This window comes from Osmerus eperlanus, chromosome 1 (genome assembly GCF_963692335.1).
Source record: "Osmerus eperlanus chromosome 1, fOsmEpe2.1, whole genome shotgun sequence".
Taxonomy (NCBI): Eukaryota; Metazoa; Chordata; class Actinopteri; order Osmeriformes; family Osmeridae; genus Osmerus; species Osmerus eperlanus.
The window spans coordinates 1,329,926-1,350,206 of NC_085018.1; the positions used below are offsets into that span (position 1 = coordinate 1,329,926).

Genomic DNA, 20,281 nt, shown 5'->3' on the forward strand with positions numbered 1-20,281 from the left:
GATCATTTCCTATGGGTGTTTTGGTGAGTTACTGTTGCAAGCTGAAAACAACAGGGGGACAAGGTGTTCTCATATAGAGCTTCTCTCCTCTGGAACAGACTTCATGTTTCAATCAGGGAGGCTGGCACTGTCTAGGTGTTTAGGGCTACATCAAGAGTGCTGAGTTGAAACTCTGATTATCTGTGTTCAACATCAATTTGCACATTTTATTTCCATTTCTAGTCTTGATGCATTATTATGCTTTGCTTATGGTCCTCACCTCTCTTTGTCACCGACCACCTCTGGAGAAGTGGAACTCTCACTGAATTGTTCCTCCCAAGATTTCTTAAATGTTTTAACTATGAGAGTCTTTCCTTGTCTTTCTTGAGGGTTTAGGTTGGTTGAGGGGGAAATCTATGGGTGTGTGTTAAGCCCTCTAATAACACATTATTCTGTGGTGTGGTGAACTTGAAACTCGTTTTGAATTCCACTTTACAGGATCTTTAAGGTTTAGCATTGGGGTTGAGACTTCCTAAACAAAATGTTATGAAAGTTGAGTTGCTGGGCCGCAGAGCCATAGAAAAAGATGCTATTCAAGTGTCTCACACACAGTGGTGCGTGGTCAGTGAAATGACTTCCTTCTCATACGGAGGTCTAACCTGCCCAGCTAACCACACCTTCTGCCTGGAAGTGAGGGATGACTTTACTATGGGTGAACTGAACATTCTGGGAAGGATGCCCATGGACAGTGAGGTTTCTCCTTGGTGGGAAGACACCTTTTATGAGGAAAGCACCAGAACTCTTGCTGACACAATGCAGGTGGTCCAGGAACTGATCCAGGACACAAACTACCATCTGGCTCAAGCACAGGTGGAAGTTAACCTGGCTAAGAAAACGGCAAGGATCTTGTCAAGTGCTTCAACCCTCTATGCTCAGCAAGCCTACACCTGGTGGGACTGGGTGTTCCGTGGGTGTGTCATCGCCAGCCTCCTCATTTTAGTTGTCACCCTGTCCCAGTGTTGCTATTTCAAGCATCTCATCAATTCTCTCCGAACAGCCATGGTCACTACTTTAATTCCTGTTCCCCTGAACCTTTCTGTGTTCCATGGGGACAAAAGGGGGAAACTGTAGGGCTGTTTTGGCAGCCCCTTTGTCACTGGTCACCCAGACACTCGTCGTTGATTTGCATGAATGCTAAAATGACAATCACACCTTCATGACACACCTCTGGAAAGGTGGTCTCAACAGTTGAAGAGGAAGGTGGACCGAGGAAGACTCTGAAATTATCATTAAAAGTTGTGTTCTTGTAAATATTGTTCTAAACAGCTTTTAATGTCATGTTTGATATGATTTTGTTTCTTATTTTATGTATTACCTTCTAGAAATAATTGTATTGCTGTAACATGTACATTTACAGGGTTTACAGAGTTTGTGCTTGCAGCAGACCAACGTGTGTTTAACATGTTCCCTTGTCTTGCAAGGGCACCACTTGGTCTACTGCAGCCTTGATTAATGATCCAATTTGAATTTGTATGCGTTAGACAACTTTTCTGTCATATGGCCGGTGTCCCCATTTTAGTCAGGTTTGGGTGTATATAGGAAGACGTTTTTACCAATAACTTTGAGTTCTGTTTACGATACAAGCTCCGGTGCGTTAGGCGCCTAGTCTTCATTGTGAATACCTTTGTTAACCATTGCTCTGAAGGTATGTTTTGTATTTGATGATATTTCATTATCATTGTATTGATTATCTTACTATTTAGATAATAAACTATTATTGTGCATTTGAAGTTACTTGTTCTCCTTGAAACGTATCTATCACGCTACGGCGGTGAAAACTTTGATCTAGTCTGGTTGATGCGGCTAATACTGATTATAAACATAGACTTTTGAAGTAGGTTTTAACTTAAGGCCTCTGAGTCACTTACGGTGGATTTCCACGCTCCGAAGGAATTTACCGGAGCCTCTGAGTGATTGGTTTACATACTAGGTCTACTATGGTTAAATCCATATTATAGTAATGATAAACGACTGATTAGTGAACACGCATACTTTAGGGTCGATGCTCTGATCAAGCAGACGATTTTTACCTACGCCAGAGTTTCATGTCATTAACTGTTTAGCGCTCAAGGTTACAGGTAACGCACTTGTGCACATTTCTAAAATTGGAGTCAGATATTAACGAGTCAATTATCTCCCTGAACATCTAACCAGAATTGGATTGGGTTTCCCAAGCCGGGGACAAACACCAAGCGTCTCCGGCCTTACGATCCTCCTACCTACATAATGTATTGTGTTGTTACGTCCCTGTTGTAATGTATTGTGTTGTTACGTACCTGTTGTAATGTATTGTGTTGTGACGTGATGTGCTGTTGTGTGTAATGTGGTCATAAATCTGTGAAATGTTGATACATTATATACTAATATATTGCATCTGCTGCATGATTGTGTAACTCACGCTATGTAGTAAATTATATTTTGATTTTACTTTTTAGAAAGGCCTGACCAGGAACTGCGGTTGCAAATTAGCCTATTGGCTAGAAACCTTTTACGCAACACATATACAACATATTGTTATTGATGTATGTAATAATGTGCGGTGCTTCGTTCCTGACAAATAAACGAATGAATTAAATAAAAATCAGAAGCCTTGGGTTGATGCCGCGGTCCGGGCCAACCAGGTCTGACGCCTTTAACTCTGGGGACCCTAATCAGTACAAGAAGGCCAGATACGACCTTCTGAAGGCCATCAAAGCAGCGAAAAGGGCTTACAGGACCATGGTGGAGTCCAGCTACCATGGCTCTGACCCCAGGCGCATGTGGAGTGGACTTAGAGCCATCACAGACTACAAAGGGAGAGGCTACAGTGAGACCCAGTCCTCTGTCCTACTGCCAGACGAGCTGAGTACCAGCTCGTCGTAGACGAGCGTAGACACTTTGAGTACCAAAGTGTCTACGCTCACCTTGAGAGGGACAGTGACCCCCCTGCAGTGGAGTTACCTGAGGGCCTAGCCAGTGGTGTGCCTACATTAACTGTAGCTGGGGCATTGCTCCAAAAAGCTCAACCCTCACAAGGCACCTGGCCCAGACAACATATCAGGTGCTGCGCTGACCAGCTAGCAGGGGTCTTTAGTGACATCTTCCACCTCTCCCTCAGCCTGTCTGTACTCCCCACCTGCTTCAAGAGGACCACCATCGTCCCTGTGCCCAAGAACACCAAGGTCACCTGCATGAACGACTATCGCCCGATAGCACTGACCTCTGTCATCATGAAGTGCTTTGAGCGGCTAGTCAAATCATTCATCTGCTCCTCGTTGCCTCCCACAATGTACATTGAGCGAAACGTACATTGATACATTTCTCACTACTATAGATATACTACTATACAATATTGCACTATTGCTGATAGTTGCTGTACCCCACTTGTCTTAGGTTAGTATAGCTCTATAAGGCTAGTATAGGTCATTATGTGTATTAGAGGTCTAGTATATTGTATTGTATACTATTGTCGAAGGATCCTCACGGAGCCTTCGTTTGAATGTACTTTGGAGAAATGATGAATAAACAAAAAAAGAGTGATGCTTATTAGAGATAATGTGCATTTGCATTAAGATGTGTTTGTGACTTTCTTGCATACATATATCAAGTTTTGCATTTAGATGTTTTTAGAATTAGCTTATACACGTATATCAAGTTTTGCAATAAGATGTGTTTAGAATTTCTTCCGTACGTATATTGAGTTACTGGGTGATATGTGCATTTGCATAAGGTGGTTATAGAAATGGCTTGCATACGTATACTGAATTACAATATGTGCATTGGCATTGAATGTGTTATTAGAGAATGTCTCGCATATGTTTTAAGATGTATTAGAAATAGCTTGCAAAATGGTTTTAGAGCTTTTTTACCTTTTCGTTATGAATTAAAAATTGTTTCCAGATGTATATTTTAGATAAAATGAGTTATGACTGCTTGCTGGTAAAAAGTTTGAGTTAGAATGCTTTCAGTGTGACAGTTTGGAACTATTTTACATAGGATGTGGTAAAAACTGCTTGCATAGAGAAAACCGGATCTCCGGATCTTGAGAGACACACAGCGTTGTCTGTCCTCACTTTGGGCCCTCCTCCGGATCTTGAGAGACACACAGCGTTGTCTGTCCTCACTGTGGGCCCTCCTCCGGATCTTGAGAGACACACAGCGCCCCACGCCGATAGAAAGGTGAGTCCCCGGGAATCGCGACCAGCTACTTTGACAGGGCTGTCTGTCTAACTGGTGTTTACGCAAAACAGGATTTTGAAGATTCAGATGTTCAGGCTCACTCTCTCTCATAGGTGCGGTGTCGTGTCCTAAATAACGGGGAGGGGAATAAGGGCGAGCAAGCTCTTGATCGTTATTATAAGGAAAATAATGATATTCGTCCGAGTGGGAACAAAGAAATAAGGGATAAAATGCTGCTATAAAAGACCCCTTGATGTTATAAATCCCAGTGACGTTACGACACCGTGGTTTGGTTTCGATTCCCTCAGAGGGAGCAGCTAGCAAACCCAAAACTAAACGTGTGATCTCCGTGCACGAACCTATGGAACCGTGAGACCCCGAGCGTGACTGGATCACACAGGAGAGACAGTATAGTTGAGGGTTGGTCCTGTCGTGGGAAGATGATTATTGGGTGGCAGGGCAGTAAGGTTAGATGGGGTCACAACGGGCCTAGTGTAGGAGAATGCAGTATGGAATGTTAGATGCAGACTCAAGGTCTGGACTAGCAGGGGGGGGGAGGGCGAGGGTGTGTGTCTGGCAGGCTGATGCAGCAGAATCCCTTTTGTGTCTCTGTTATGGGAACACTCAGACCAACAGTGTAGGATGAGAGAAGGCTGAAGAGAGTGAGAGCGCAGGAGAAGGGGGGGGGGTCACTATGGTTTAAGCATTTCCAGCTGTTCACCAGGGCTCGGGATGAGAGGGTCGGTAGAAAGTGAGAGGACCCATGAGGAAATACCGAACAGATCACGATGACCCAGACTGAGGAGGCTGAGGAGACTGGGAGACCAGGCTCGGATGGAGGGAGTGAGGGTCCATGGCCAGTTGTCAAGCAGTTTGGGGAGACCAGGGCATTTCAGGATACTGGGTGAAAGGGGGACATCCTGATTATGGCTAGGCTGCGCACGCAGTGGGGGATGGGTATCACCAGGGTGAATGCTCATATCTTTTTGTAAAGGGGCTGTAGGCTAATATTTGCCTATATAACAAGGTGTTGGGGATATGATGCCCAGCGCATCGTTCAACACTATTTTGTACATGTAGGTTTCTTTTTTAGCTTATCATAGATGTAATCTATGTTCTAAGTACTTGTTTGTTGTTTGTTATGCCAGATTTCTTTGCGTTGTCTTGTCCCAAGAATTTCAGTGCCCAGTCTGACCTTGTGTTGTTCTGTGTACCTGACAATAAAAGACTTAAATATGTGTATTCTGTTCGTCATCACTCTGCCGAAGGACTTCTAGTAATCCGGTGTGCCTGGTCACAGTGCGCTCTGTTTGGTAATGTACTGTACAGAATAAAGAATTTGTATTAATCCGTTATCTTGACTATTCACGCACACAGTGTCTTCAAAACTTCCTCGACACTTCCTTGAGAGTTAAGCAAGGAGTTAAGGTTGGTTTAGGTGCAGTTCTATGGGCATGTGTGAAGCCCTCTGCGACATTGCTTGTAGAAAGGGCTATACAAATAACATTTGATTTTAACACAATGACACGGTAGTCAGTAACCAATGTGAAATATTAACCTGCCTGAGAAGCTGATTTCACTGAGCTGAATTGTGCCTGTGTAATATTCCAGAAAACTATCCTGTCTATCGTATACTGAGACATCATGTGGTCATCCTGAGGTATTTCTATTATGTATTATGATTATAAGAAGGTGGCATTCCCCCGGATCGATTTTTTGTGATTTTAATAAAATGGGGGAGACGTGGAGGAGACTAGGCATAGATATCCATATACATAATATAGATATCTATCTGTGTCGTTCGTGAACGATTCGTTCATTTTGAACGAATCATTAGTATGACTCAGGAGTAACGAGTAGTCTCAGAGAGCGATTCGTTCATTTTCTCGTGGCCGGGAAAAAAAAAAAGTTAAAATAACTAAACCTATAATTATCACTTGTAAACGAATATCATTCACGTCTTACTAAACCTAGTCACGCAAAAGTGAACGAGGTAAACAAATCCTTTCTGTTTCATCTTCTGAACCTATGCAGGTCACGTGAAAAATGATCCAAAGATCCGTATCCGAAGACCCAGTCAAAATGATCCAAAGACTCATACCCGGCAGATGAACGAGTCATTGATCCGAAGACCCGGTTGTCAGAAGAACGAAACATTGATCCGAAGACACGGTTGGGAGGAACGATTCGTTCATCTGCCGGGTACGAGTCTTTTGAACGTTTTTCACGTGACCTGCATAGGCTCAGTACTGGTAGCTAGCAACAACAGAAACAATTCGTTCATTTTGACTGGGTCTTCCAATATTGAGAATGAATGAGATGGTGTGAGATCTAGCTAGGCTAACAAACGTGAAGTTCACAATGCTGTTTGTCCGTTGCATAGTAAAGAATATATTGTGCTTAATAAAGTTATGCATTGTGCTTATTAAAGTTCTGTCTTATGATCTGAGAAGTGTGCTCAGGCTTAAACATTGGGTCTCACACTGAGTGTGGGAAGCAGGCTGTTCTTTGTGTCTCTATCTCTTCATTTTCAGAAACAACCTTGAATCTGGGTGGAGACGGCACCCGAGCAGGTGGGACGCGGAGGCAAGAACAACTCCCTGACGCACGAGAGAACAAGCTGAACCCTTTTTTGATACGTGTGTTTTCAATTGCATTGTATATGATATGCTGGGGCAGGGAAAGATAGCCAGTTGGACTTCGTGAACCAGCCCAAACTCTGTTGCGGGTAGGGAAACGTAGACAACCCCAGAGCTCTGTACTTGTTGATTTCCAACTGCTGCATTAAAGCTGATATTATGGGACCTCTGCGACTCCAGACCACTCTTTCTAGAACACAGATTTGTGTCATTGAATACTATCATTACATATTGGAATAGACACATAGATATATGAATCCTTCACCTCTGGAGGTAGAAATAAAGAATATCAGTCTGTCATTTTCCTCTCAAACACCAAGAAGGTTTGATCAGTCAGAGGACTGTCTGTCCAGGTTGGCTGACTTTCCTTTTATCTCAAATGGAATCGTACCAAACTATAGTGTCAGAAATTGTACATGCACTGCACCTTTTTCTTTCCTTTTTAAAAAAGTGGAGAAGGACCATATTGAGGGAGGAACAGAAGGGTAGCATTTGCAGTGGCCTCTTAAATTTAACCTTTCTGTTCCTCACTCAAAATCGTCCTTCTCCACTTTTTAAAAAAGGAAAGAAAAAGGTGCAGTGGTTTCCTAATTCTTTCCAGGACTATAGTAGTACAATACACCAAGAAAGTATTACATATTACATCCAATAGCAGGTCTGTCAGTATACCACGCAGCACACCTTTCTGGCTATTTCTGACCCACAACCCTTGAGGCAGGGATAGTGGTGTCAAGCACAGGGACAACAGTACACTAGCAGACAAATACAAAACACAATGCCATGTCAATCTACAATAATATAATAAAGTAGTATGTCTTAAATATATTTCTGTCCCTCCCTGGTCTGTTTCACCCATCTCATGTTTGTCTCCACCCCCTCCAGGTGTCTCCCATCTTCCTTCCTACCCTCATTTATCCCTGTGTTTTCTGTTTGGGGTCAGTTCTTCTTGTTTGTCAAGCCTACAGTACCAGCATGTTTTTCTCTACCTCCTTTAGTCTTTTCTGCCTCCTAGTTCCCCTGGTCCTTACATCCTGCCTGCCCTAACTCTCAGGGCCTCATTTACTAACAGGATTGCACCCATTGCAGGCGTAAAATAGCGGGTAAAGACATAACACTGTATTTACAAAGGCAGCGCACTTGAGTAAAAACGCAGATTACCGCTGCTGGGAGGGTATAAGGGAAAGTGGGCGTGTGCCGCAAAGAGATGGGAGGAGAGAGTGTATTCTTCCTTGTATCATGTTAATGTTAGCTGTAACTTCGTGAACCAATATTTCTATCTCCTGTTTGCTGAACCTTCTTTTTCTTTTCCTCGAATCACTCATGGTGGCAGTAACATGCAGGCGATTTCTCCCGTCTTTTAATGGCTAATTAACACTAAAGGGCGGAGTAAGGCGCTGATTGCCCGACGAGATCTGGTTTGATAAATACCACGCAAAATGCGGAAATACACCGTGCGCTATTTGCGGTTGGGCAAAGGCAATGTTAGTAAATGAGGCCCTGAGTCTGCCTGCTGCCCTGTACCTGAATGACTCTGCCTTGTGGATGACAAGCATGCCCTGAATATTCTTTGTCCGGACCCCTTGTACCTTTAATAGACCACAAACTCACAACCAGTGTGTGGTGTGTGATTCAGTGCGTGGTGTGATTATAACTGTGGTTCCACACACAATAATGGAAAACACTCTCTATCCTTCCCTCCCTCCCTCCCTCCCTCTCCCCCTCTCCCCCTCTCCCGCTCTCTGGTCAAGGAGCTGAAACCTCATGGTGCCAACGTACGCACTTGGCCCCTCTCTCTCTCCCTCTCTATTTTCTATACTGATGTGTATGTATGGAATGTCAAGAATCTACCCACGGCTCCGACCAGCAACAGGTAGGCACAATTCCAATTGGTTCTGTGATCGGCTTTGACCGGTGACAGTGGGGTGCAGCTGTGTCTGGTCTGGATCCGGCTAGGGGCAGCTGGGTGATATTGCAGCTGCTTCTGGTCTGGCTCTGATCAGTGGCAGTAGGCGCAATTACAAGTGTTTCTGCGGTTGGCACTGACTGACAGTGGGGTGGTGTGGCAGCTGTTTCTGGTCGGATCAGATCAGGGCAGTTGGGTAGTATTGCAACTGTCTCTGGTCGGGATCCGGCCAGTGGCAGTTGGGTGATATTGCAGGGCTCCGACTAGTGGTGGATTGTGTTATTGCAGCTGTATCTTGTCTGGCTCCGACTAGTGGTGGATTGTATTGTTACAGCGGTTTGGCTCCGACTGGTGGTAGATGGCATTACTACAGCTGTTCTTGTTTGGTTCCAACTAGTGGTGGAACAACGAAGTCCCTGTGTCTGGAACCTCCAGGGGGGTGTTCCATCAACATCGCTAACGCAAGTCGCGCTAACACGAATAAGTCTCACTTGGGTAAACGTCAACTTAGACTTAAGCCTCAAGCCGTTCCACTAACTTTCCGTTCCACTAACAGGCAACGCTAATTCAAGCTAGACCTCAATAAGCTTAGACTGTGCAGCCCAGATCAGGCGAACGTCGAAAAGAGGAGTTATGTCGCAAAAAGTATAGCGTAAAGCAGCAGAGGTGTGTTGTTTCAGCAGCGTAAATTGATTTTTTGAGTTTTTTTGTTCCCCAAAAGGGCAATGTTGCCGCAATTAACATGGCAAGGGAGACAACTTGTCAAACCATTACGACCGTTAAAATGCGTAAATTGTAGACCTACCAAATCTACTTAACATATATATATATGCATTTAGGCCTGGTTCTGGTGCTGCATAGTCTTGTCCATCAGGCTCTGCTTTGATTTGCTCCTCAGTTGTGTTGCTGGGTAGAGAGTCTCCTTCTCTGTTCTCCACTTTAACAGTTTGGTCAAGATGTAAACATTCAGAAAAGCCTTCCTGATCCCAGTCGTGTTTCACACTGGTAGAAGTGAACACGGAGTGTGTAGTTTCAGACTGCAGTCCTTGGAGCTGCTCTTCCTCCTGACTGGTCCACAGCTCCTGTTCCTCTTTAATCTGTTGGGGTTCCGGGAGAAAGAGCTGCTGCACATCTGGGGGAAAGAAGAGTATGTTTGTGATCAATGTAGTCATTATGCAACCCAACATGTCTGACAGCTAAAACCAGACCAATTATTGTGATCTTAGCATAATATGCTACACATTGAAGGCTTGAAATTACCCCCACAATTGTATCTGTGTGATTCCCAAAATATTTTTGGGAGCATTTGTGCGAGTGCAAATAATCGTTATGGTGCAACCTGCTTTAAATACTTTACAAAGCGCTCGCTAGTTAGCCTACTGCAGTGCCTGCTGTGAGCTGATACAGTGACCGGTCTACCTATCTATCCAAAGTTACATAAGCTAATATTTACTGTATGTTCTTAACTTGAATGCAGATTTTAGTAAAAAATATATGAAAAGGGTAGGGCTCTACAGTGCGAGTATTTGACTCGCATTTTCCACAAAAAATAGGTATGTGCGAACCTATTATTAATAGTTATTGGAAAATAAACTAGAGAGGGTACAATTTCTGGGGAAATTGTAGGGTGTGCTTGCTTGCGTTGGTTGCAGATGGGTCAGTTTATTATGAAACAAGCCAAACCCCCTTTGAAACAAGCTGTTCTAACAACGTCACCAGCAGTATTTTTCAGATGGAATCGCTATTCAAACAGTACCATCTGCTAACTGAAAATATGCCCCCAAACACGTAAATAAGCTTGATATTTATTTAGGGGGAAATGGCTAATTCGAAAGAAGTTTGCTGGAAGCGATCATTGTCAGTAAAAAAGCCAAAAGCGACCATTTGGTCTCAGTCTAGAGCCCTGCGTGGAGAAGCTGAATTGTGCTACGAGCAAGCTAGCCTAGCTGCTGTTGCCAGCCAAACTTCACTGAATGTGCCGGAAATGATTTTTTCTTCTTTTGACATCAAGTTTAGCCTGTGGCATTGAAGACAGCGACGCACCACACAAGCTTGAGTTTAAATACATTATTACATGTGACATTACTTACTGTACGTGCAAGTCTTGAATTGCTTAAATGTATGATGCTGCTAGTACACCACGGCACGATGCGATAGTACATACTGTGCAACAGTCTATCCAGCCTAGCACATCTATGCACGTCGTATCCATGCATCATTGCTAAAGTGTGCTGACGTTGTGACGTAGGCTAGCACTGATACCCTTTGTTGACACAAGGCACTTTTTGCCACAAAAACGTAATTTCAGCCTAAACAGTGCAACGGAACGTAAATAAAAATACAAGCAACTCAATCGCTACCAAGACGAAACTTTTGACACCAGCGTTGTCTATGTAGTCCAAATATTGACGGATCCTTAGGGGGGCAAAAATAATAATAATATATATGTGAGAGAACAATGGTTGTGCTCGCCGAAGGCGTGAGCACACCCAATTACAGTAATCAATTCTAGACTATATAAGTGCATGAATAACAATTTCCAAGTCCTTGAAAGAGAGGAAAGATTTTAGTTTTGCAATAGTCCTTAAATGAAAGAAACTACCTTTGACAACAGAATTTATTTGTTTGTCAAATTTTTGTGCTGAGTCAAAGATAACACCCAAATTTCTGGCATGGGAGTGCACATTGGTGGACAAGGAGACAATTTTTTTAGATAAATCGCCAATTGATCTGGGGGTACCAAATAGAATCACCTCCGTCTTACTCTACTACAGCCTACAGTGATCAGGCGATTTCCTCACCGACAGGAGAGTTAGCTTTTGGTTAGCCCTCGAAAATGTCCGTGCACAGATTGCAAGGATTACAATTTGAATTGGCACTAAAGGACTAAAGAAATGAACTAACGCGGACATATAAGAACTTGACTGATTCAGTGGGCGCGGGCTGCTTGGTTTGCTAGTTGAACTGCAGACCCTGATCATCACCTGTCTGCTGTCCTTCGCATATCCACCTCAGTGACTTGTGTTCTTTGGATTGGAACCGTACTTGGGCAATAAAATATGACGTCAAACGAGTTCGCAAGAACACAAGAACGGAGAAAAACATGGATTGATAAACAGCCATTATAAAGAGTAGCCGCCGCATCGACCCTACTGGCGCTGACGAGCCGTGGGGCCGCCATCTTGGAACGGGCAACTGCTTCACTCAGTGTAATCTGCTGGGGCAATAAGCTGTCAGCACATTTAATTAATCATAGCGAACTGAATACCGAACTGATTTTCACGCGGTTTGCTTTGCTGCAAAGGTCATACATGTAGCTATGATACAGGACATGGTTATTCTTTTCACAAAATACAACCAATAGTATGGTAATGTTAAATCTTACTTGTGAAAAGTAATCCCCCGAACCCTGTTTGCGATTGTCCGCCGATTTGAGCAGGAATATGCTGCACAGTGCTGGCATCTTGTTTATTCTGATGCTATGCGACTAGGAATTTGCCCTGTCCAAGATGGCGGCCGCATTTCTCGCGCCCAGCAGCCAATGCGGCGTCTACATTTTTTGACCGTTTGCAGTGCGCCATCCGGGTACTTTCAGTGCCCTGAATTCTGCTGGTTCTGTCAGTGTAAGCGCCCTAAGCACTGAAAGTCAGTGCTCGACGTGCACAAGTGCTCGGTAGTAGACACACCCTTTATTATGTCTATGGTTCTCCCCATAGATATCTACGCTTCTCCCCATATTAGACATTCTCTGACATTAGTTTAGCAGCTTGTTAACTTCTGGGAGATACTGTAGACTCACGGTGTTCCGTACACACAGGGGCGCCGTATAGGGGGGAAAAGTGAGGACGATTCTAAGGGCCCCTGACTGACAGGGGCCCCAAAAAATAGAAAAACTAATATGAAATTACATTTTTATTAAATATCATATATACCATCATCATTGAGTATAGGGCTGGGCGGTATGACGGTATATACAGTGCGACGGTAGAAATGTGTCTACCGGGAGAGATTGGGCTATACCGTTTCAACCGCGGTATACTTTTATACTATATTTTTGTATTACACGTGTCAATTAAATGTCTGGTTGTTGTATTGTATATAAGCCATCATATAAATCGCATTTTGCGATATTTAGAATTGCAGTTTAACTTTTATTTGATTTGCTACTTTCGTTTGACCTTGAAGAACATTTGCGTTGGTCTGACGGAACGGAGTGTATTTTGTCTAAGCGGACCACATTCATGCCGATGCTAATTAATTATATATTTGATGACACATTCTGCACAGGGCTCCAGACTAACTTGTTGCCTTGGTTGCACTGGTGCGCCTAACTTTTTTATTTAGGTGCACCAGCACACAATTTAGGTGCACCCAAATTTTTCCTTGCGTCGCCACAATTTCAAGGTCACCTTTTTATCACGCTCCATATACATTCATATATATTATGTAAATGATCTTAAACAAGAATAAGGTGTAGGTAAATATTTTTTTTATTTGAAACACAATCATACTGTATATATATAGAAAAAAATCTTTTAAGTGCTTCACTGAGCTACCAAACTAAAACATTTCAAAATAGAAAGTGCTACAGTTTAAAAGTGCTTCCCTGAACTGAGACCTAACATTTCATGGCTCAAAGTCTTATAGCGGGTCCCACCTTGCTGTCCCATGCCCTTCAGATGGCCAACACCTGTAATTTGGCCTTCTTGCCCTATGGCCTTGGCTAAATCATCTTGCCACACTCTCCCTAGCATCAAAATCCTAGCTCCATGGGTTAGCTCCATGGCCCAGCTTCGTAACTCAGGGGTCCGCAATTCATTTTTACAAGGGGCCACATGAGAAACCTGAAATGTGTTGGAGGGCCTCATCAATTTGCTCACTATTCATTTTCTCCCATTGTAAAAAGCAGTAAAGTATATATTTTGATTAGCTGCTAATGGTTATCAGAAGAATAAGGATATTCTGTAAATATTTATATAAATATTTTAGATTTTGGTGTAGGTCAAATAGGAAAGATTATAGAAGTAATAAACAGTATAAACAACAACAACAGTGTTTCATTTTATTTGTAACCAGTTAATCTTCACAAACACTGAAAAGTTGTTTTGCAGTATGTTAAAGATGTGGAATTGATCAACTTTATACAAAAAGCAATACGGTTTTTCAGTTCATTTTGTTCTGTGAGAGAAATCCACTGGGCTTGAACAAGTGCATCGAAATCTGTCTGAATGTCTGAGGTGGATATGCGAAGGACAGCTGACAGGTAATGATCAGGGTCTGCAGTTCAACTAGCAAACCATCAGCCCGCGCCCACTGAATCAGTCAAGTTCTTATTATGTCCGCGTTAGTTTTTTTTCTTCACAGCTTTCACTTTGACCTCAGTAAACAGATACTTAAAAGTCCATGTCTTGTTAAAAGTTAATCAGTGGCAAAGTTTTTCATTTTCGAGGGCTAACCAACAGCTAACTCTCCTGTCGGTGAGGTTGCGCAAGCGCACATATGTAAATCGCCTGATCACTGTAGTCTTTCAGGACTACATATTTACTACCGCTCAACACATTTATTTATTTTACATTTTTGATTTACCTCACGTGGGCCGGATTGAGACAGCCTGTGGCCGGTTATGGCCCGCGGGTGGGTGTGCCCAGGTCTGCTAAACTGACTCTGGTGCTCAGGTCGTAATTTCAATCACACAACACGGAGCTACAGGAATATCTGGACCACAGCCAATCAGAGGCAAAGACCCGCCCCATCTCTGTCTCTGATTGGTTCAGACCACGATATGATCCAACCATGAGTGTCAGTTCCGTTTTAGGATAACAAACGCTTCGTTTGTGGAGAGACAGCGGATGCGAGGAGGTTAGGTGCACCGGTGCGACCTAGGAAAAAATTTAGTCGCACCCGTACACATTTTGGTCGCATAGTGCGACCAAATTGGTAGCACTCTAGAGCCCTGCTGCAGGTAACCAATTCGAGGGCATTACGGATCCGTATTGAGCTGTGAGTAGGTCACCACGCGGATGGCATGACTGCGCATCAGCCAATCGGAACGCTCGTACTCTGAACTTTTTTGAGTCTTTTGTTTTTAACTCAGGTGTTGTCATGTGAGGCAGTTGTTTTTGTTTGTAATAAATAATCGAGTGTGATGATGAAGAATGGTATGGTTATTTTGTACCATTTCTTAATTGAATTTACAGAACAATTACTATACCGTGATATATACCGTAACCGTGATATAAAATGACTCATATCATGATAGAAGATTTTGGCTATATCGCCCACCCCTACAGTATATATGTATATATCACATGCATTGTGTACATCCAACAGAGCCAGGGCCCTCTCAGGTAGAGCTAGAAGGAGGAAGAAGTGTGGAAGCACAGGAAGAAGGGAAAGAAAGTTACAGTGATGATGAGGATGAGAGATGCATGGTGGAAGAAGACAGAAGTCATAAAAAGGATGTTGACCCAGGTTTGTGGCCAGCAGGTTTGACTGACAGGGACAGGGAGGCTTTTGTGAGGGCACTGGCCTGCAGAGATGATGATGATGTACACATGCAGACTTGCATGTACAAATCACCAGCAGTAAATATTGTACTAGTACTAGTATTGAACTACAAGAAGCAAAACAGTTACACACCTTTAATTAGAGTTATGTAAAGCTTTTGATGGGACAGTTAGGTCCTAGATTTGTGGTGACAACAGCTGCGCAGAGGGGGCCCAATTAGATTTTTTTGTCATTGGGCCCAAAATTCCTGGCGGCGCCCCTGCTCATACTGGCTAATCAGCTGCCATGTGAAAACAAGCTACATTCAAAATTGATGTTGTGACACTAGCCTTTTTTGCACATTTCTGAGCAAAAACGTGGCAGAAACAGCAGAAAATATTAGATGGCATTGCATAAAGGCCCAATTGGAGCAGAAGTCATAGGATATTTACAATTGTAGTAGGCCAATAGATCTGTTTTAAAAGTTCAGGGGTGTAATTTGTTGGATATAAAAAGGTTCAACAAAGACAAAGGAAATCAGATTTTCCGGGGAACCCTCTCGTTGCAGCTCCGTGCTGTTTTTGGACTTTGAAGAAGTTGAATTTGGACATAGAATATGATCAGAACTTTGAAAAAAGTATCCACAACAGTCTCTGGCCAGGTTTCCCAGATTCGTTAAGAAGCTCTTAGGAACTTTGAAAAAAGTATCCACAACAGTCTCTGTCTATTGTGTGTCTATGTAAACTGCAAAGGTAGCCCACATGACCTCAACTTGCTCACTATGATTGCCTCAATGCACTTCATTAAAACGTACAACAGAACTGAAAGCGTCATTTAGGTGGGGGGAGGGAGGGAGGGTTGGGGAGTTTCTTGCACAGGTGTGATTGTCTTTTTCTACTGATACCATCTGGCACTTTTGGCCTTGTTTGAACACACACTGGAGCCCCGTCTTGTAATGTTTCTAATATATATTAAAGAAACTAGGGTTCATCAAAGATTTATTAACTAAGTATCAACTAGCAAACTCCGTCAACATGTGCCTCCAGTTTGGTGTGTGTGTGTCTTCTACTAAAGAACCTGCTGCTATGTCGTCAAGATTGTAGGCCTACAGATCACAAGAAAAAAAAAAAAAAGCTAGTCGTTGCTGCCTCTGGTGTTCGGAAGTAATAACACCCTCAATCATTACACGTCTCTCCCCCCCTCTCTCTCTTTTTCACTTGTGCCAGTATGCATAATACGGACGATCAAACAAATGAGTAAATGGCTCGTTATACCGTTTGTGTTATGGTTATTCCGTAATTCCAAAATGAAACAAAAACAACGGAAACCAAGCCTTTCCCCATAATCTGGTTCGGACATCCAAAATGGACAAAACGATAATACGAGGCCATTTTTTATTTTTTTGCAGATACCATCATAAAGGATATGGAATAATCAAACGAGTAAATGGCTCGTAAACAGCAAATGTTTACTCCTCGACAGGTCTGCAAACGCTTTTGTAAACCGAGATTTGTTAAAACGTTTGTTAACCGAGACCGTAGGTCGAGGTTGCTGTGGAAAAATTCTAGTGGCACTGTGTAGATTTGAATAGTCAAGAGATGGCGGTTTCAATAAATGTATTTAACTTGTACAAATTAAGAATTAACAAAGTACTTTGTGATCAGTCATAACGAAGGGGGTGCTAGCCACAGATCGTTCGCAAGAGTGATGAAGAACAACCCTAAAACCCTGCCTTATATAAACTTTAGATCAAATGGTTCTTCTGATGGTCAATCCATCAATATGGCGGTCTCTGTGATTGGTCAGCACTGCTCAGTGACAGTTTGACTCCATACCAAGTGTCCCACAGTTCTTTGATGTGGCATCTCTCCCCAAACCAGTAGATAGTAAAGCCACAGGAGTTCACCAGTCAAATAGTCAACTGTCCTTTATGTGGACATCTTCAAACAAGTATTTAATTAACACCACCCATGCAACAGGAAGGGTCAGAGCAGCTTGATCAGTTCATCTATCTTAAACTACTCCCTCAGATCACAATAACAATACAATTGAATCCACATTGACTCCAGACCAGGGGGGTGTTCCATCAACGTCGCTAACGCAAGTCGCGCTAACACGAATAAGTCTCACTTGGGTAAACGTCAACTTAGACTTAAGCCTCAAGCCGTTCCACTAACGTTCCGTTCCACTAACAGGCAACGCTAATTCAAGCTAGACCTCAATAAGCTTAGACTGTGCAGCCCAGATCAGGCGATCGTCGAAAATAGGAGTTATGTCGCAAAAAGTATAGCGTAAAGCAGCAGAGGTGTGTTGTTTCAGCAGCGTAAATTGATTTTTTGAGTTTTCTTGTTCCCAAAAAGGGCAATGTTGCCGCAATTAACATGGCAAGGGAGACAAGTTGTCAAACCATTACGACCGTTAAAATGCGTAAATTGTAGACCTACCAAATCTACTTAACATATATATATATATATATGCATTTAGGCCTACTGATAATTAGCGTAATTTGATGAGCTGTCTGAAACCGTTCTGACAGTAGGCTAGCCTATGGTCGATATTCTCAACAGGAGATTGAGAATAATAGCCCAAAAAAGAACGTGGCAGCAATTGAAAATTGTAGGATAAAATTCAAAACACTGAAGAAGGCCATGGTTAATTGCACTTGATGTGGGCTAATAATGTTTTTGTCTTCACATCTTGAACAAAATCAAAATTTACTTCAAAATAATGTCCCTTTGCCACACACATTTATTAACTGATAGGCTAAATGCTGAGCTTTAAGATAAAAGGGAAAGATAACCATGACTTAAATGGGGATTCACTGAAATGACTAGTATTGCACAGATCCAGCACTGACTTTTTAGATCAGAAGGTGACCCAAACTGCACACTTTGTTTGGCAGAACAGTCATTTAAAATTGCTCAGCATGACTATCATTATTATATTACGAGTATTTCCAATTAACATAGTCTGCCTCCACAGATCCAGAGGGGGCTTGGACAGTGACAGACTGTGGCTGTGCCAAGTGTTGTCACAGCCTCACTTTGGGAAAGCATGCCCTACTGGGAACATTAGGGGAGACTGTTGGGCACAGAATCTAATTGTCTTCTTTGGAAAGGGCAACATTTGGGACACTGTCATGTAGGGGCAGCATAAAGGGCACTTCATAACAGCACCTTTTTCCATTGGAAGTAAGGGCATGGGAACAGTCCAATTTAGGCCATTGTAAGGGCACCTTATAGGGTACTGCATCACATTTTCTATACTATAAAGGAACTCTTTTTACATTTATAGAGGGCACACTGTCATTTATTGCATGGGGCATCCTGTGCACTCAAGCATATTTCACAATGTGAATGGCAGACAGTAGGGCACTTGGTCTGATTTTTGCCACTCAAGTGTTTCTAAATTTGGCATTTTAGAAACACTTTCAACCATGGGGGCACCAGGCAGTCAAGTCACCCCCTGAGTCTTCCAGCGGGCCTGGATACACCCATGAGGACAGTATATTGCACCTATAATATTGGGGAAGCCAGAGGAGAGGTAATATACAGGCTTGTCAACATATAGGCTACTTTAAACAATGAAAATACTTTATACAATTGAATAAAAAGTCCTCCTTGATTCTTTGTGTTTCAAGATTACCTGAAAAACTGATGATAATATTCAGGTACTGCTTTGGAGCAAGGTATACCCTTCATATTTCCTGGCATAGTTGCCCGTTCAAGAATGTCCCACATGCAAAGACATAGACAGATGCAGACAGACTGAACAGTGTCAAGGCTTGGCTACAGTGGGTTTGCTTCCTTGTGTGTGATTCCAGCAGACTACATAGTCTAGGCCTACCTACATAGACTGCAGTCTACTACCCTCCTTTCTACTATTATAGTCTACTCTCCTTTCTATTACTTTTTACAAAGGATGGTAGGCTGCTCTTATGTGTTCATTGCCATCCTTAAGAGTTGCTAAAGTGTTATTTCATATATATATATTTATGTATTTTTTTTTTCTAAGAATGACAATTACATTTATCTAGATAAACTATGCTGGGCCTGCTGAACCTATACCTCTTCCACAGATACTGGTCAGGGAAGCATTACTTCTGTCTCTGAAGACCCTTGGGGCTGGTGGGATAAACGCTCTTTGTATAATCTGAGCACCTTCATCCACCACAGGGTTGTCAAAGAACGGATACGCCATCATTGATTGTAACTTGTCTAGACGCTCTGCTTAGTTTCTAAGTCCTTATTTTATGTCAATTAACCAATGGCTTTTGAAAACAAAAGTGACATTATTTCTTAACTTGTTTATTTAAATTAACATATTTTTTGGAGATGAAGTAAACATGTAGCTAAATCATTAATGTCTGCACTTCAAAAAGTCTGAATTTACGTTTCCGAACACGGACTAAAGTGGTTTGCGTGCAGGAATTTACTCGACGGAACTGTCTTTTGAGATTCTGTTTCCGCCTGTTTGAAATTATTTGCAACACATTTTAGTTTAGCTTGACTTTTAGCCTGACACGGATCAGGCTAGTTCCGAAGTATAAGTTACCTTGGTTACGTAGCTAGAACTAAAATAAGCCACCTTAATGGAACGGAACTCTCGCTAAAGTAATTGAGACTTGGCGAGATAAGTCTTGCTTGTCCTTAATCGACGTTGATGGAACACCCCCCAGGTCAGACGTGACCTTGTTTGTCTGTATGTATCTGTTGTTTGCTTTATGTTTGTCTGTATGTATCTGTCATGTTTGCTTTATGTTTGTTTCAAACAAGGAAATGAGCATAGTGAATGAGTACAGTAAAAGTATGTTTGTGTGTCTTTAAGGGGAGGACAAATGGAGTGTGTGTTTTGAGTGGTCTGGTCTTGACTCGGTATCGCCCAGTCTTGGTCTTAGTCTTGCCCCGGTCTCGACCCCTCAAAGTCTTGATCTTGTCTCGGTCTCGATACACCTTGGTCTGGGTTTAGGTGGTCTTGACTACAACACTGTCACCTGGTCCTGACCTCCTGCCTGGCCTCACTCTGAACCTGCCTGCTGCCCTGTACCTGAATGACT

General features: G+C 42.7%; 1 protein-coding gene across 1 annotated transcript in view; it reads right to left on the bottom strand.

Annotated features, from left to right (window-relative positions):
• LOC134030257 (butyrophilin subfamily 2 member A2-like) overlaps positions 1 to 20,281 on the bottom strand; it is a gene marked incomplete at its 3' end in the record, with an annotated part of 54,499 nt that overhangs the window by 16,718 nt on the left and 17,500 nt on the right. The window lies entirely within an intron of this gene.